Source organism: Lutra lutra, chromosome 4, assembly GCF_902655055.1.
Source record: "Lutra lutra chromosome 4, mLutLut1.2, whole genome shotgun sequence".
Classification (NCBI taxonomy): Eukaryota; Metazoa; Chordata; class Mammalia; order Carnivora; family Mustelidae; genus Lutra; species Lutra lutra.
In genome coordinates, this window is record NC_062281.1 from 56,340,764 (window position 1) to 56,357,856 (window position 17,093).

General features: G+C 35.1%; 1 protein-coding gene across 2 annotated transcripts in view; it reads right to left on the minus strand.

Annotated features, from left to right (window-relative positions):
• PKIA (cAMP-dependent protein kinase inhibitor alpha) overlaps positions 1-17,093 on the minus strand; it is a 95,788-nt gene that overhangs the window by 18,569 nt on the left and 60,126 nt on the right. Inside the window, exon 2 of one of the 2 annotated variants that reach the window (XM_047724611.1) lies at positions 12,065-12,192. The exons of the other annotated variant lie outside the window; for it this stretch is intronic. The gene's annotated coding sequence lies outside the window, so the exon portion shown is untranslated. The remainder of the gene's footprint in view (positions 1-12,064; positions 12,193-17,093) is intronic. 2 annotated transcript variants of the gene reach the window in all.

The window sequence follows — 17,093 nt, forward strand, 5'->3', positions numbered from 1 at the left end:
GCTTAACCCACTGAGCCACCCAGGTGGCCCTAGCTTGAGAATTTTTATTGTGTACTAAATATTCCACCATGACTGTCCTCAAAAACTCAAGTTTGGTAAGTTCAAAATGGATTCTCTTTGCTGTATTCTCCACCTCCACCCCCAAACTATTCATTATTCTCATTATTTTAGTGTATATTACCATTATTTTCTCAGGCACCTATGACAGAAATCTTTTAACTGTCTTCAATTACTCCATCCCAATAATTATTCACATTTCATCTTTACATCTAATCATTTCTCAAACCTCATTGTTTTAATTCTAACTATTCAATGTCTATTTTATATTCTTCATTTCTATTTTTTCTCTGGTCACTGGTTTCATCATCTCTTTCTTGACTACTGCAATTATATGCTAATTACTTACTTAACTAAATGTATTCTCCAACTTAACATTCACACTATTACCAAAATAAACTTTATAAAACATAAAGCACTCAAAAATCTTCAGTTGCTCCTGGGAACCCACTCCAAACAGTTCAGTTTTTTTTTTGTTTTTTTTTTTTTTGCATGGCCTTCTAGAATTTGAAACCAACTTACGTTACTAGTATCTTTCCCTAAACTATCTCTCTCATGCATACTAATTTTCATCCATAGCTACCACTTGCCATATATCTTATCTTCTGTTGGTTTCTAATGCTGTTTTCTCAACATAGAATGCCCTTCTCTTCCAATGATAATTCTACTCATCTCTCAACCTGAATTTATAAACTACACCCTCTTTCTATCTCCAGGTATAATGAATAACTTTATTATAGTGTTTGTTTAATTTGGCACTGTGCAAGAATTAATTATTTTCCTGTTGCTCTTCTCTTATATTTTCCTTAAGATTTGGGTCTTTAGTTTTTTAGTCCCTTACAGAGATTGGCACAGGATTTTCTATGTTGTTCATACATCTATAAAAAACATTTTGTAGATGTGTTTTTAATTATCTTACTCAAACTCCTTATTGGTTAAATAAATTTGTCAAGTTTATACCATTGTTAATGGTAAAGGTCGTCTAAGAAAGTGTATTCCCTTGTTCTTATTCAGTTCTTTTCCTTTCTCGAAGACTTTCCCGCAATTTAGGGAGGTGAACTATAATCATTTCCTCTAATATACTTTTTCTTCTATATATTCTTAATTATAACAGTTTTTTCTTTTTAATAACAGCAATAAAAAGCACTCTAGAATTCCTAGTAATCTATCCTATTTTCACTGTACTGAGGGCTACCTCTTTTTAGGGGTGTTTTTAAAAATAAAAATATATATGATTAAGTAGCAAATTAATGCATGGAATAATTTGTTCTGTCCTCTTGTTAGAGCTTTTTACATCACTTATTTAATATTTCAAGGGGTTTATAAATCATTTATCAGCTAATCTTTGCAACATCCCTGCTGAGACAGTCAATTAGCTGAAGAAGTACTGCTGGCTGGCAAGTGATAAGTAATATTACTTGCACTTTACAGATGAAGAAACTAAAGCAGAGAGAGGTTAATCAACTTGACCATGTCTTACACAGTCTGTGGTAGTACTGACATTAGAATAGGAGCTTGGGGTTATTCACATCAAAATTACAAAAGCATTAAAAGCCTAGGGCTGGTGCTATTCTTTATTATATAATGCTTTCTAAATCCTTTGTCTTACCTTTTTTTCTGGGTATGCAGGATTCTAAGGAGGAAAGATACTTTTAACATCTATTCTTTCTCATTGAACTAAGACTATTTTTTTCTATATTAAAGAAATATTTAGCTTTTGAAAGGATGTTAGAACACTGACACATTTCAAAATAATTCACTATTAACTTTTCCATCTTTAAAATAACAATGAATGGTCAAATTAAGCTCAGTAGTATTGTCTGGTCTGCTCCAAGTTGCAACAATGACCATAAAAATAATGAAACAGTTATTGCTTACTAGTGCTTTATCAATAATAACAAAATATTGAGTATATGCCAGATTCCACATCAAACAGTTCATGAGAATTATATAATTTAAATTTCTCAACAATTCTGTCAAATAGGTATTCTCATTATCTCACTTTTAAAGATGAAATAACAAGGATTTAGAAACATTAAGTAATGAAACTAGTAGGTGATTTAACCACTTACAAAACCACCTGTCATTTTCCAACATTTGTTTTGGAGCATGCTAAACTTCTTCTTCTTTTTTTTTTTTTTTTTTTTTTTTGGTCAGCAGTATTTCTTTTTAAGTATGTAAGAAGTTCACATACTGTTTTAAGACATTACCGGATGATATTTTATTAACATCCCTATAGTACCTGGCTTTTTAATATTATCATCTGATACACAACATAACTGACACCACTATCTTTTCCTTGATTTCTAGATTTGTTCGAGAAACATTTTACATTCCAGCTCCCACAGATCTGGTACTCATCCAGGTGATGGTCCTTTAGATGCCTCATTCAAGGCTGTCCAGCCTCTGACAGTAAAAGCACACTCACCAGTGACCAGGAGTTTGAGAAGGACTTGCTAAATTGACACCTTAAAAAAAAATTGTTTCAAAATATGAAAAAAATCTGCAAAACTGATATGAAAATTTTAAGTAATTTTTTCAAACATTAATATTTGTACAACTCATCAACTACATTGCTCAAGTCTCATAGAGTTATCTATAAATTACACTGAGTAGGTGATGTGGATACATTTTAATACATCTGATAAGACATAGTGTAAAGCTTCCAAAAGTGCAGCTGTCTAGGACTGAGGAAGGTTTAAAAATGATCCTGTTCACAATGAACTAGAAGTGATTTCAGTAGGAGGCTGAGGCAGAGATGTTCGGACTAGACAGGGAAAGAGCAGGCTATGTTGTAGAGAACTGTCTGGAATAGGAGGGCCAGGAATTTGTGACTTATTGAATGGGGAACATGAAGGTAGAGTGCCCCTCAGTGAGAATCCTGGGATTGCTCCTAGATCTCTAACTTGGGTAAGATGGCATTTTTTGGTAAATGCTAAAGGAAAAGCAGCAGCAGAAATAAGTCTAAGAATGGTACTTTAACATTTCACAATGTCACATTTTAAAAAATCTGGCATTCTTTTCTTTTCTCAATGAATGAAAATGCATTAATTGAAAACACACATTCACACACATGCTATTATCTCTTCTGCAATCAAGTATTTTTTGCAAAATGTTTAACTATCTATTCCAATTGAAACAGTGCTTAAGCACTCCAATATGCCTCTTTTCAGCCAAAAAAAAAAAGTTGCTATGATTATGTTATCACATATTTTAATATATGTATCATCATTGCCAATTATCTGCTTTGCAGATATGAGTTTTCTATATAGTATTTAATATCCTCTTTTATTGAAAATACCATTGTTCAGAGGCACCTTGGTGGCTCAGTTGGTTAAGTGTCTGCCATTGGCTCAGGTCCTGATCCTGGGGTCCTGGGATTGAGCCCACTGTCAGGCTCCCTGCTCAGCGGGGAGTCTGCTTCTCCCTTTCCTTCTGCCTCTGCCGCCCACTTGTGCTCTCTCTCTCTCTTTCAAATAAATAAAATCTTTTTAAAAAAATGAAAGAAAGGAGAAAATGTCATTGTTCAGTATTATAATGTTTTTTATGTTTATTTTATGTCCAGATGTTAGAAGCACTTATTAATCTCTTTATTAATGGAATAATCTTCAGCACAATGTTTAATACTCTCTTTCTCTACCATCATTATATTTTAAGATTTTTCATACATCACTTCATGTGGGATTTTCAGAATTTTCAGGCTTTTTGAAATTAGTAGGATAGGCTCCAGAGAGAAAAGGGAATGCTGAAGAACAGCAACATAAATTAAATAAATACTTAAAGAAATAAAAAATGTATTAGCCATTGAGAAATATGTATGAATATTTACATCATATATAGCAGTTATATAAAGAATAGTTTTAAAATGAGATAATCACAAAGCAAACTATATTAAAATATGAATTTTATGATGTGGTAAAATCACAATTAAGTTTTTTATAAAATGAGAAGACAAATAGTAAGTGCTTTTTTGTCTAGGAAACAAGTTGTTCTTATGAAAAACCTCGTGACATTTTGTAGATTGTCAAAATCACCTTGCTATCAATATCAAGCATCTCTATTATCAACTCTATTATCAGTACTGAAAATTATCATTATGGCACAATTTCATTATTAGGAACATTTAAGAAACATTTAAGGTGATAAATATTGATTTTAATAAATAGAAAAACAACTTATATGATGAAGTTACAATAAACTGAGAATTTCAAAGATCTCAAAATAGAGATATTTCATCGACCAATGTATAAACTACTTGAGCATGGAGAATTTCTATTTCTCTTGTTTGTCCCCCAAATTTCAGAAAAGTGTTTTAAGTACAGTGTAGGGTACTAAGTAAGTATTTAACAAATAACATTTTTTGAGTTCATTACCTTTGTGGTACAAATTAGGATTTCTTTTGTACTGACATAACCAGAAGATTTTGATTTCAGCACAATTAATTATCAATGTCTTTAATTTCCACAATGTTTGTGTCAACAAAACTTATTCGAGTGATAATTAGAAGTCCTCATGCTTATCCTATCTTGTAGGCTTTCGTTTTTGCATATCACTTCATTAATTTACACCAGCTTTTGGTATTTTTATAGCATAGCTAAAGAGTATTAAAATACATAGAAGCATTTGCCAAAGAACTCTAAATAAAAGACAAATATCATATGATTTCACTCAAATGTGGAATCTGAAAAACAAAACAAATAAACAGGCAAACAAAAAGCAGAATCAGACCTATAAATACAGAGAACAAACTGATGATTGCAGGGGTGGATAGGCAAAATGGGTGAAGGGGAGTGAGAGATACAGGCTTCCAGTTATAGAATGAGTAAATCACAGGAATAAAAGGCACAGGAATATAGTCAATGATAATGTTAATAGCATTGTATGGTGACAGATGGTAGCTATACTTGTAGTGAGCAGAGCATAATGTGTACAGTCTTGAATCACAATGTTGTACACCTTAAACTAATGTAATATTGTATATCAACTATACTCAAATTAAAAAAATTAAAAAAAAAACAGATCTCAGATATGAAATTAGAGCCGTGCTTGCTTATACTTCTAAGTGCTTCAGCTAAAGCAAGACCTTCAATCCTGCTGCACATATAAATCACCTTGGATGGCTTTTAAACTTACCAGTGGTTGGCCCCACTATTGTATCTGATTTTCACCTAGATGACAATAATAACTTTTTGATTGAAAACTTTATTTCATGTTTGCAAAGGCAGCACAGCAGTTAATACAAAATGTCTTTGTATGTGTATTTGCACACACACACAATCCCTAGTGCTTTGAAAATTATGGGACAGGAGTAGTCATAAATATTCAGATAAATTCCATTTATCAGTTTATTAAAGTACAAGGAAGCAGGGAAAATAATTCAAAGACAAGTCTTTTGGTTTCTATTTTTTAAAAAAAAGTCATGTAGAAATCTTTAGGAAATGAATACAAAATGGTGGAACATAAAAAATCCTGTTTTTTTGTTTACTCCCTAGTCTATGGCAACGCAAACAACAGAAGTTAATCTGGAATTTAAATTAAGTTTAAATTAACAGCCAAACATTAACTTGCCATGTATTTTTTCTGAACAAATCACATTTTTGTTCTCTTCCTTCTGTCTTCATCTCCCTTTAAGTTGTGTCAACCGTACTGCTCACCATGTTGCCCCTAACACTTACTTTCTCTACTTGAATGTGTTTCTGTACTTATTATTATTCAATAATTCAACAGTAAAAAATTGTAAATGCAGGCAGAGGCATTTCAAGAAGGAAAGAAAATGTCCTTACATATTTTTAACAACAATGAAAAAAAAAGCAGCTCAAAATGAGTTATAAAACAGCAAAATTTTTAAAACTTAGTTATAGCTAAATTTTATAGTGAATTATCATCCCTCTTAAAGAAGCAAAAAGGGTAAGGCATAGAAGAAATGTGTTGTTCAGGGAGATGAAAATAAGAAGGTATTACAAGCTACTACATGCCATCCATGTTCAATGGATTTAGAAGACAGAGGTTTGAGTGCATCATTATTACTTGTTTTACCATATTATGCTGGGCAAAATACTGAATTTATTGGGCTTCAGTTTTCATGTCTTCAAAATGTGGGTTCCTGAACTAAGAAAATACTTCAAAGCTTTACTAGGCCTAAAAGTCACTAATCTTAGTGTCCTTGTGCCCTTTACAAAGGCCAAGTTTCACAGAAGATAGCATATTTCTAAATGCTTTTAGAGAAAGAAAAAGCTATATTTAGACAGTCTGTTCAGTGTTCATGGGTGTCCTCAAGTCTTAATTCTATTTTTAGCCAGGTGTAGAACAGTAGTACAAATCTGCTTTAACTAATAACTGCCCAGATTTCTTGGAGTTAAAGATAAGTTTTTCATTATTCCAAATGTTGACTTAGGAAATTGCTGAAAACAAGAATTGTTTTAATTTATTTACTGAATTGCCCCACTGTTACATGGCCTGACCTGAAATGTGATTTATGGGGTAGCATTTTAGTTTGGACATGCAGCCTTTATCTTTTTGTTTCATTGTAGACCTCTTATAGGATAAACATGTGCAACTGTTTTGAGTTCCTTACTATGAATGTTCCTTACAGTTTTTTTTTTTTTTTAAAGATTTTATTTGTTTATTTGACAGAGAGAGATCACAAGTAGACAGAGAGGCAGGCAGAGAGAGAGAGAGAGAGGGAAGCAGGCTCCCCGCTGAGCAGAGAGCCCGATGTGGGACTCGATCCCAGGACCCTGAGATCATGACCTGAGCCGAAGGCAGCGGCTTAACCCACTGAGCCACCCAGGCACCCTGTTCCTTACAGTTTTTTGCTTTGTTGTTTTGTTTATGAATTTCAGGCTGATTTACTCCAATTTGAATGTAGGTAGGAATTTATAAATTTCTCAAGAAACTATTTTCATTCTTATGAATCTTACTGATTTTATTTTAATACAAAGAAGAATTTATCAGATTCACATACATTTGATCGAATAAAAAACAAAAGAAAACAAAAACAGCATTAGGAAAAAAACCCAAAAACCTCAAATGGAAAATGATATAACTGGCAGAAGTTTATGATGTTAGTAAGAGATATCCGCATAAATAGACTGAGAAGAGGACTATCATTGAAAAATTTTAACTATGCTAGTCTCCAGGAGGAGGATTACCTGAATTCAGCAGTTCTACTTTTTGGTATATATGGTTAAAACACATCTTACAGGGGCACCTGGGTGGCTCAGTGGTTAAAGCCTCTGCCTTCAGCTCAGGTCGTGATCCCAGGGTCCTGGGATCGAGCCTCACATCGGGCTCTCTGCTCAGCGGGGAGCCTGCCTCCTCCTCCTCCTCTCTCTCTCTGCCTGCCTCTCTGCCTACTTGTGATCTGTCTGTCAAATAAATAAAAATCTTTAAAAAAAAAATTAAAAAAAAAAAAACAAAACACATTTACACATGTGTTCCAAGAAACATTAAAATAAATGTTCATATAGGTGCTATTCATGATATGTCCAAAACAGCCCAAATATCAACAGAATAATAAATAAACACAATGAAATATTATATAGTAAAAATTAATGAACACTAACACAACATGGATGAACCTTAGAAACATAATGTTGAGTGAAAAAAACAAACACAGAAGGCTATATAAAATATGAGATCAATTTTATAGAACTCAATAATAAACAAAATCACATATATAGTTTAACAAAACATAAAAACTAAGTGAATGTTGAACATAAAACCAAAGTCAGTTATTTGTTTGATGAAAGCAGGAAGGTGGGATCAGAGTAGAGCACAATGATTCAGCAGTTTAGATTCTAGTTCTTAGTTTTAGTGGTATGTTTGTAGTTTATTTTATTATTATATCTCATAACCTAATATATTTGAATATATTCTTTTGTGTGCATTAAGTATCATATAATAGTATTTTTAAAGTTAAAATCCCCAGGGTGCCTTGTGTGGCTCAGTCGGTAAAGTGCCTTTGGCTCAGGTCATGATCCCAGGGTCCTGGGATGGAGCCCCATGTTGAGCTCCCTGCTCAGCAGGGAGTCTGGTTCTCTTTCTGCCCCTCCCTCTGCAGCTCAAGCTCTCTCTCTCTCTCTGTCTGAAGTAAGTAAATAAAATCTTAAAAAAAAAAAAAAGTTAAAATCCCCTACCAACCAAAGATAACCCCTAGTCATTAGTTATAGAGAGGGAGTCTGCTTTGACACACATAACCATTTACTCATTAATCTTTTAAAGTTGAAATCATCCAACTATGAAAGTTTTCCCTCTTCATATGAGTACTTTATTTTCCATAAAGAGACCTACTACTTTGGGGCAATTTTCTGTCTTTATTTAAGTGATAACTAGCCCTGTGGCTGCCAGGAATTTTAAAAACAACTGATAACTGGAATCTCCTGCCCCAAGAGAATACAAAAAAAAAAGGTGGAGTGGTGGAGGTATTCTCATACATGATTGATAATACATACAAAGATAAAAATGTTAGAAAGCTATTTCCCTAACTAGGAACTTAGTTTTATTAATAAGTACATTGGAATATCATACATTATTAAAAAAATAATCAAATATGAGTAGATTTCCTCTTATTTTGCAGTGAGTTCCTGGACCATTTTATTTTATTTTTTAAGATTTTACTTATTTATTTGACAGAGAGAGATCACAAGTAGGCAGAGAAGCAGGCAGAGAGAGAGAGAAGGAAGCAGGCTCCCTACTGAGCAGAGAGCTCGATCCTAGGACCCTGGGATCATGACCCCAGCCGAAGGCAGAGGCTTTAACCCACTGAGCCATCCTGGGTGCTATTTTAGATTGTTACTTAATCTTCATATCTGAGAGACAGAAACAGAAACATTGTGTGTGTGTGTGTGTGTGTGTGTGTGTGTGTGTGTGTTTGGTTTTGCGGAAGCTGCATTATGTGAAAATTTACTTTTTTTTTTTAATTAAATGGATTTTATTGTCCCTTAGGAATGCAAAAGACAGCAAAAGCAGATTACAGAGAAATAGCTAATGCAGTACTATAGCTATACCTGTGGAAAAGTATAAACAACTTTAGAATTTAGTGATTTTGAAATTGTCCTTACCTTGTCATTATAAAAATGCTCCAAAAATCATGTTTTGCAAATAATATGACACAGAAGTTTATGAGGGGATTTTCTGTCTATATGTGAGTCATTTAATAGTATGTCTAATGTAGGTACTATACCTAACTGTAATGGGATGATATATAAATGATGAAAACTAGAGAAATTCTCTACAAAGCCATAGTAATCAAAACAGTATGGTACTGGCACAAAAACAGACACATAGATCAATAGAACAGAACAGAGAGCCCAGAAATAAACCCACATTTATTTGGTTAATTAACCGTGGACAAAGCAAGAATAGCAATGGGAAAAAGACTGTCTCTTCCATAAATGGTGCTGGGAATTGGACAGCTACATGTAAAAGAATGAAACTGGACCACTTTCTTATACCATATACCAAAATAAATTCAAAATGGATTACAGACCTAAATGTGAGCCTGAAACCATAAGAATCCTAGAAGAGAAAACAGGCAGTAATTTCTTCAACAGCTGCAGCAACACTTTTCTAGATATGTCTCCTGAGGCAAGGGAACAAAAGCAAAAAAACTACTGGAACTACATCAAAATAAAAAGCTTTTGCATAGCAAAGAAAACCATCACCAAAACAAATAGGCAACCACTGAATGGGAGAAGATATTTGCAAATGATATATCCAACAAGGGGTTAATATCCAAAATATATGAAGAACTTATACAACTCAATACCAAAATGACAAGAATCTGCGGCACCTGAATGGCTCAGTCAGTTGAGCAACTGCCTTTGGCTCAGGTCATGATGCCAGGGTCTTGGGATTGAGTCCCACATTGGGCTCCTTGCTCAGCAGGGAGTCTGCTTCTCCCTCTGCCCCTCCCCTGCTTGTGCTCTCCCTCATGCTCTTCCTCATGCTCTTTCTCTCTCTGACAAATGGATAAATAAAGTCTTTTTTAAAAAAATTAAAAAACAAAACAAAACCAACAATCCAATCAAAAAATGGGCAGAGGACTAGATAGACATTTTTCCAAAGAAGACATACAGATGGCAAACAGACACATGAAAAAATGTTCAACATCATAATAATCATCAGGGAAATGTAAATCAAAACCACAATGAGCTGTCAGAATATCTAAAATCAAAGACAAGAAATCACAAGTTTTCATGAGGATGTGGAGAAAAAGGAACCCTAGTGCATTGGTGGAAATGTAAATTGGTACAGCCACTGTGGAAAACAGTATGGAGGTTACTCAAAAAATTAAAAATAGGTATACCATATGATCCAATAATTCTACTAGTGGGTATTTACTTAAAGAAAACAAAAACACTAATTTGAAAAGATGTGCAGCCTATGTTTATTGCATCATTTTTTCCAGTAACCAATTATGGAAGCAACCTAAGTATTGATCAATAGAGGAATGAGTAAGAAAGATGCAGCACACACACACACAAAGGAATATTACACAATTATCAAAAAGGATGAGATCATGCCACTTGAGAAAAAAATGGGTGGATCTAGAGGGTATTATGTTAAGTGAAATAAATCAGACTGAGAAAGAAAAATACCATATGATTTCACTCATAAGTAGAATTTAAAGAAACAAAACTAAACAAGTAAACAAAAAGCAGAATCAGAACTATAAATACATAGAACAAATGATGATTGTCCTAGGAAAGGAGAGTGAAGGCCTGGGTAAAATGAGTGAAAGGGAGTAGGAGACACAGGCTTCCGGTTATGAAATGAGTAAGTCACAGGAATTAAAAGCCCAGTATGAGGAATATAAACAATGATATTGTAACAGTATGGTATGATGACAGATGGTAGCTACACTTGTAATAAGGTAACTTATAGAGATGCATAGGGTAACTTATAGAGATGTCAATCACTATGTTGTACATAATGTAACATTGTGTGTCAACTGTACTAAAAAAAAATTTAAACTAGATAAATTCTTCAGCTATATCACCAGTGTGATAGGCTTTCATCTCATGGATACTTTTGCCATAGATCCTCACAAATACGGGGTCTGTGTTGGTCTTATAATTATCCTTAGAATCACTGGGACTTATCCATTCTTCCAACAAATTTTATTGCTTACATTCCATGTGTCAGTTACAGTGCTAGGTCCTGAGAATACAGAAGTCAACACACAAGGAAATACAAGGATAAAAAATATTTTCTAACATGTTAACTTTTTTCATTCATTCATCAGTAAGTTATTCCCCAGGAGTCTTATATTGAGTACTGAGTAGGGATCAAGTGATATGCTAAATACTGAGTATGTAACTGCAAATGAAATGGATAGACCCTGATTTTGATGTCACTACTGCCTTTTGTCTTGCCATATAATGAGACATCTTTATTATTCCTTTTGCCTTAAGTTTTTATCTCAAATTTTGCCAATGAAATATATAAAATTGTTAGGATTTTGACATGCATAAATAAATAAATAAGGTCCTCTTTCCCATGCCCCATTTTCCTCCCTTTTAACTCCTATGTGCAGTCACATTTTGCCAAGACCAAAAATAGATGTATCCCAAAAAGAACTAAGCTGATTTCCTCACAAAACTAACTGGAGCTGCTCCTCACTTAAAAGACTACTTGATGTCATCATGGCCATTTTTTTTAATAAGCAACTAGAAAATCATGAAGACAACCTAGAAAATGACTTGACTTAGGAGAAAGTAACAAAGAGATTTATCTGCTGCTCCACATGTCTAACCTCCTAGGATTAAGCCAGTCACCAAGATCACTACATGTACTAGGCAACAAGGAGCTAAAAATGGAAAAAAACATCATACTGTTATTGTATTCATTTTCCTCCAAGGTACTCTGATAAACACCACAACTGCCAAGGGAATTGCAAACAGCTTTCTTGTAGGTTATATATCTGTCTTTTTCCAAGTAGTTCTATCCAGCCATCAGCACACTTTATTTAAGGTGGTTGAATGTGTGAGATTAGTGTTGCTACCTGATTGGAAACCTTCTTGTCCTTAATTCATTGGCTATACTTGATTTTTTTTTTCGTGGATCACACCTTCAGACTTCTACCAGAAACTGCTCCTCTGGGAAAACCAGGCCTTCCAGAAACTCAATAACCTGAAATAGAGACAGCAATAAAAGGGACATTATCTGTACTTAGAGATTTCAATTTTAAAATTTAAGTAAATGTCCAAACGTAGATCTCCTAAACAGTATAATAACTTAAGGGGAATCTACAGTTTATAGGTTTGAATACTCACAAGTGAACATATTATGACAAGAGTACAAGCTGCATTTTGGGCTTTCAATCCAAGCAAAAAAAAAAATCCAAAAACAAAAAAGCCATTATCCTTTGTCTATTAAACACGAAAGGCAAAAAGGGCAAGTTTTCTTTTTCTTTATAATTTACTTCCTTTCCTTCACAGACCTGTACTCCTGGGGCTAGTAATACATTATATGTTTATTAAAAAATTAAAAATTAAAAAAAAATTTACTTCCTTTCTTCAGTCTTCATCTAGATCTTTAGTAAATTATTAATTTGACTAAATTTAATTATTCATAAAATAAACATACAAATTTAACAGAAATATATTTCAGAGACCTTTAATATGTAATATCCATTGCACACATGCACCATGAACTTGTCTTTTCAAGCACTGATGCACACAGAAGTGTCTATGTCTCAGGGGAAGCACACACACATTTCTTTTGTGCTGGGGTGGTAGGGAGAGAATAAATCTGTTGACTGCTGGTCAGTGATTTAGAAAAATAGACATTAAGGTAAAAGGAAAAACTGCAAGTAAAGAAAGCTGTGCTTCCAAAATAACATTAGCAGTTTTCTGAGTAGCTGAGGAAACAGTCTCCTCAAATTATAGTCACACCTGTTACAGACCATCTGCCCATAAATTCCACAGGACAAGGGGAGATGGAGAGGAAAAGGGAGTTGAGGGAAATTGGAAGGGGAGGTGAACCATGAGAGACTATGGACTCTGAAAAACAATCCGAGGGTTTTGAAGGGGCGGGGGATGGGAGGTTGGGGGAACCAGGTGGTGGGTATTAGAGAGGGCACGGATTGCATGGAGCACTGGGTGTGGTGCAAAAACAATGAATACTGTTATGCTGAAAAGAAAAAAAAAATCTTTTTTTTTTTTTTTAAAGATTTTATTTATTTATTTATTTGACAGAGAGAAATCACAAGTAGGCAGAGAGGCAGGCAGAGAGAGAGGAGGAAGTAGGCTCCCTGCTGAGCAGAAAGCCCGATGTGGGGCTCGAACCCAGGACCTGGGATCATGACCTGAGCCGAAGGCAGCGGCTTAACCCACTGAGCCACCCAGGCGCCCCAAGAAAAAAAAAATCTTATGTGAAAATAAGAAAAAAAAAATCCACAGCATCATTAATGGAAAACAAATGGCACTATATTATCTTTCCTTTATCCATTGGCCATTCTCATATAAATTATTTTTCTCTTCAAAGTCATGTTCTTTCCTGTATGTTGACATTAGGATCTTGGAAGAGTGACACATAATGTGCCATGCCTTGGTACATTTACAGTGATGGCTCTGTAAGGAGCACTGGATTATTAAGAGGCTATACGTTGTTGAAATTGTTTTAGGTTGAGTTTCCTTAAATCAGAACCTGAGAAAAGAATTTGAATGCAAACTATTTATCTGGGAGGTAGTCCCAGGAAACTCTGAAGTGGAGTAGAAACTGAGAATACAGGCATAAAAGGAGGCAAACAGTGGTGCATTACTGAAGAGATTACTCTGGGGGGACTACTGTCCTTCAGGGGAGTTCTGTGAGATATAGAGCATGACTCAGAGTTATCCTAGTAATGGGTGAGAAACTTGAAGTACTTCTCTTCCAAACCCCCTCTAGCATGGCTGAAAGCCACACCCAGATACATTAACTCTTGGACACTTCTGGCCAGCTCTAAGGTAGATAATTACAGGTAACAGCATGATTTTATCAGTATATACATAATGATGAGTGCTGAGGGAGATAGGACAGGAGCACTGACAGCATCTGATACGGGGGGTGGGTAGGTATTAATGACTAGCTCACAAGTCCAAGTGGAAAAAAAAAAGTCCTTGGGTTAATGGTTTGACTTTGGGGAATTTAAACACTGATGTATCAATAACAATTTCCTTTATTAAATCTTTATTAAGTCTAAGATACTAATGATGTGGGAAACAAAGGCAGAAGAAAAATTATTAAATTCCCTTACCACCTACAGCCATTGACAAGTCCTTGAAAAAGGCAGAGTGACATTCTTCTAGGAACTCAACTGCCTAATTTTTGAGACTTTGCTAAGGGCAAAAGGCAATACTGGCCCGACTCCCAGCCTGCCCCCAAGATCCTGTAAGCTTACTTTAACATATATAAATTCTTTTGGAAACTTCCTTTAACTCTACCCTCCCCCATTCAAGATACATGTTGGCAATCATCCCCCAAGCATATGGCCCATCGATACACATCTGAAGGGTCTCATGACTCAGGTTTTATTAGACATTAATAAATGACCTTTTCCCAACAATAGCTAGCTCCCTCAAGGTGCTGGAAACCTTGCTTCCAAAATTTCTTAGAGACTTATGCCTAGCCCCTCCCAACTTGAAAGTACATAATGGGGCACTCCTCATGACCCCAGTGCAAGACTTTTTGTCCACGGGTGCTGTCCCCATGCTTTAGATGAGAATCCATTGAAAGATTTTTTTTTTTTTTTTTTTTTTTAAGATTTTAAGTAATCTCTACAGCCACCATGGGGTTCCAACTCGCAACCCTGAGATCAAGGGTCTAAATGCTTTATCACCTGAGTCAGCCAGCGCCCCCACCCCTGTCCAAGGATTTTAACTGGAAAGTTAAAGTTAGAAGAAAGAGAAAAGTTGATTCAAATAACATGATCAGTTGTTTTTGTAAGAAAAATTTGCTTGTTTGTTTCAGTTTTAGAAAGAGCACTCTGGAAACACTGTGGCTGGAATGCTGGGGAAGGGTGATGGCAATTCTGGATATAGAAAGATTAATTAGCAGTCCATTAATATAAGTCAAATAAGAAAGAAAATGTAAAATTTGTGGATTTGTGACTGACAGTTCTTTCAGTACTTGGAAACTGTTGTGCCAGTGTCCAGGCTCCAAGTTTCAGATTAGAAATATGTTGCCATTGGAACTGGTGTTTCTCTATAAGTAATATATTGCTTCTCCTTGTCTGCTTTCAAGATTTTTTTGTCTTTATTTTTTATAAGTTTAATTATGATGTGTTTTGGTATGGATATCTTAGTGTTTACCCTCTTTGGAATTTCTCAGGTTCTTAAATCTGCAAATTTTTGTTTTTTAAAAATTTGGGGACTTTTTAGTCACTCTTTTTGAATACTCTTTCAGTCTTGTTTCTTTTCATTCTGGGACTTTGGTGATATGAATGTTAGCTCCTTTGTTATTGCTCCGCAGAATCTTGAGATCCTTTATCCTTCATCACCTCCATCTTCCAGTCTATTTTTTGGATTTGATGAATTCTGTTGATCTATTCTCAAGTTCATGGTTCTATGCTTTGTCATCTCCACTCTACTCTTGAGCCAGTCTAATGAGATTTTTATTGTGGTAATTGTTTTTTCCATTCTGTCTATTTTCATTTATTTTTATTGTTGTAACTTCTAGTTCTTTGCTTACATATTCTATTTTCCCCCATTTATTTCAAGGAGTATGTAATTGCTTATTGAAGCATTTACAGGATAGCTTAAAATCCTCATTAGATAATTTTAACATCTGATTTATCTTGGTGTTAGTGCATGTTGTTGGTCTTTTCTCATTCATTTTGTGATTTCCTGGTTCTTGGGATGATTTTCAATTATATCTTAATATTTTGAGTATTACGTAGCTCTGAATGCTATTTAATCTTATTATTATTTTAAGCAATAAGACCCCTGTATTGAGATGTGGCATGAGGACTGGAGATGGAAATAAGTATATACAGCTTTCCACTGGGCCCTATTAACAATATCCCAGCAAAAGTGGGCACTCACATTGTTTAATTGCAGACAGATGGAATAGAAATTCAGGTCTCCTCTTGCCCTGCTAATACCTGCCCCCCAAAGTGGGACTATTCATATCATTTTGCTGCCTTTAAGTGGGACTGGATGTTCAGCTCCCTAGCAGGTTCCCTGACATTAGGGGAGGTGGAAGTGAAGTGTTAACTGTCCTTCTTCACACCATCTCATTCCATTTTGTTGATGCTGGTTGTGGGTAGAGGCTCAGCTCTCTACTGACGCCAGGGTGGGAAGAAGAGAACTGCCAACTAGCCCTGCTTTGTGCTACCTCATTTTATTTTGTTGCTTTAGGATAGATATAGGTATTCAGCACCCTACTGGGTCTCACTGACACCTGGCATCAGGGAAAGCAGAGTGCTTACTATCTCCAATTTGCAACATTCTGTTATTATTGATTTCAAGTAGAGGCAGAGGCTAAGCTCCCAATTTGGACCCTAAGACTATGTGAGGGCAGTTCAGTGTTAATTAGCCCTATCTTATGTTTCTTTGCTGAGGGATAGGTGTGGAGGCTCAGCTCACTGATGGACCACACTGAAATAACCTTCATAGAAGAATCATAGTGCTGCCTGCTTTTGAAGGGCCAAGAGTGAGATGGTGTGGAAGATCAGTTCTTCACTTGGTCCCACTGAAACTGGGGGGTATAGGTGGTAGGTGAAATTTTTCCATTGCATTTTGGCTTGAGCACAATATGTATTGCCAAAATGGTTTTCTTTTGTTAGCAACCCTTTTCCTCATACTTTGGCTGAGGAAACCAGATTTTCCTTGAAGCTTTTTTTTGTCTCTTGTTTAGTTGGTGGTTATGGATTGGAGGAGGTTCCTGCAGTGCACTGTGCAGGATAAATGAGAAGCAGCAGGAATCAGGAAGTCATCACCATATTATTCCTCAAGTTGCAAGGTCCTTAGTAAGTCCACCTTCTTATTTCCATCTTTCAGTGTCTTCCTACTCTTGTTTGTTATGTTATGTTCAAGGTTTTAAGTTTTAAG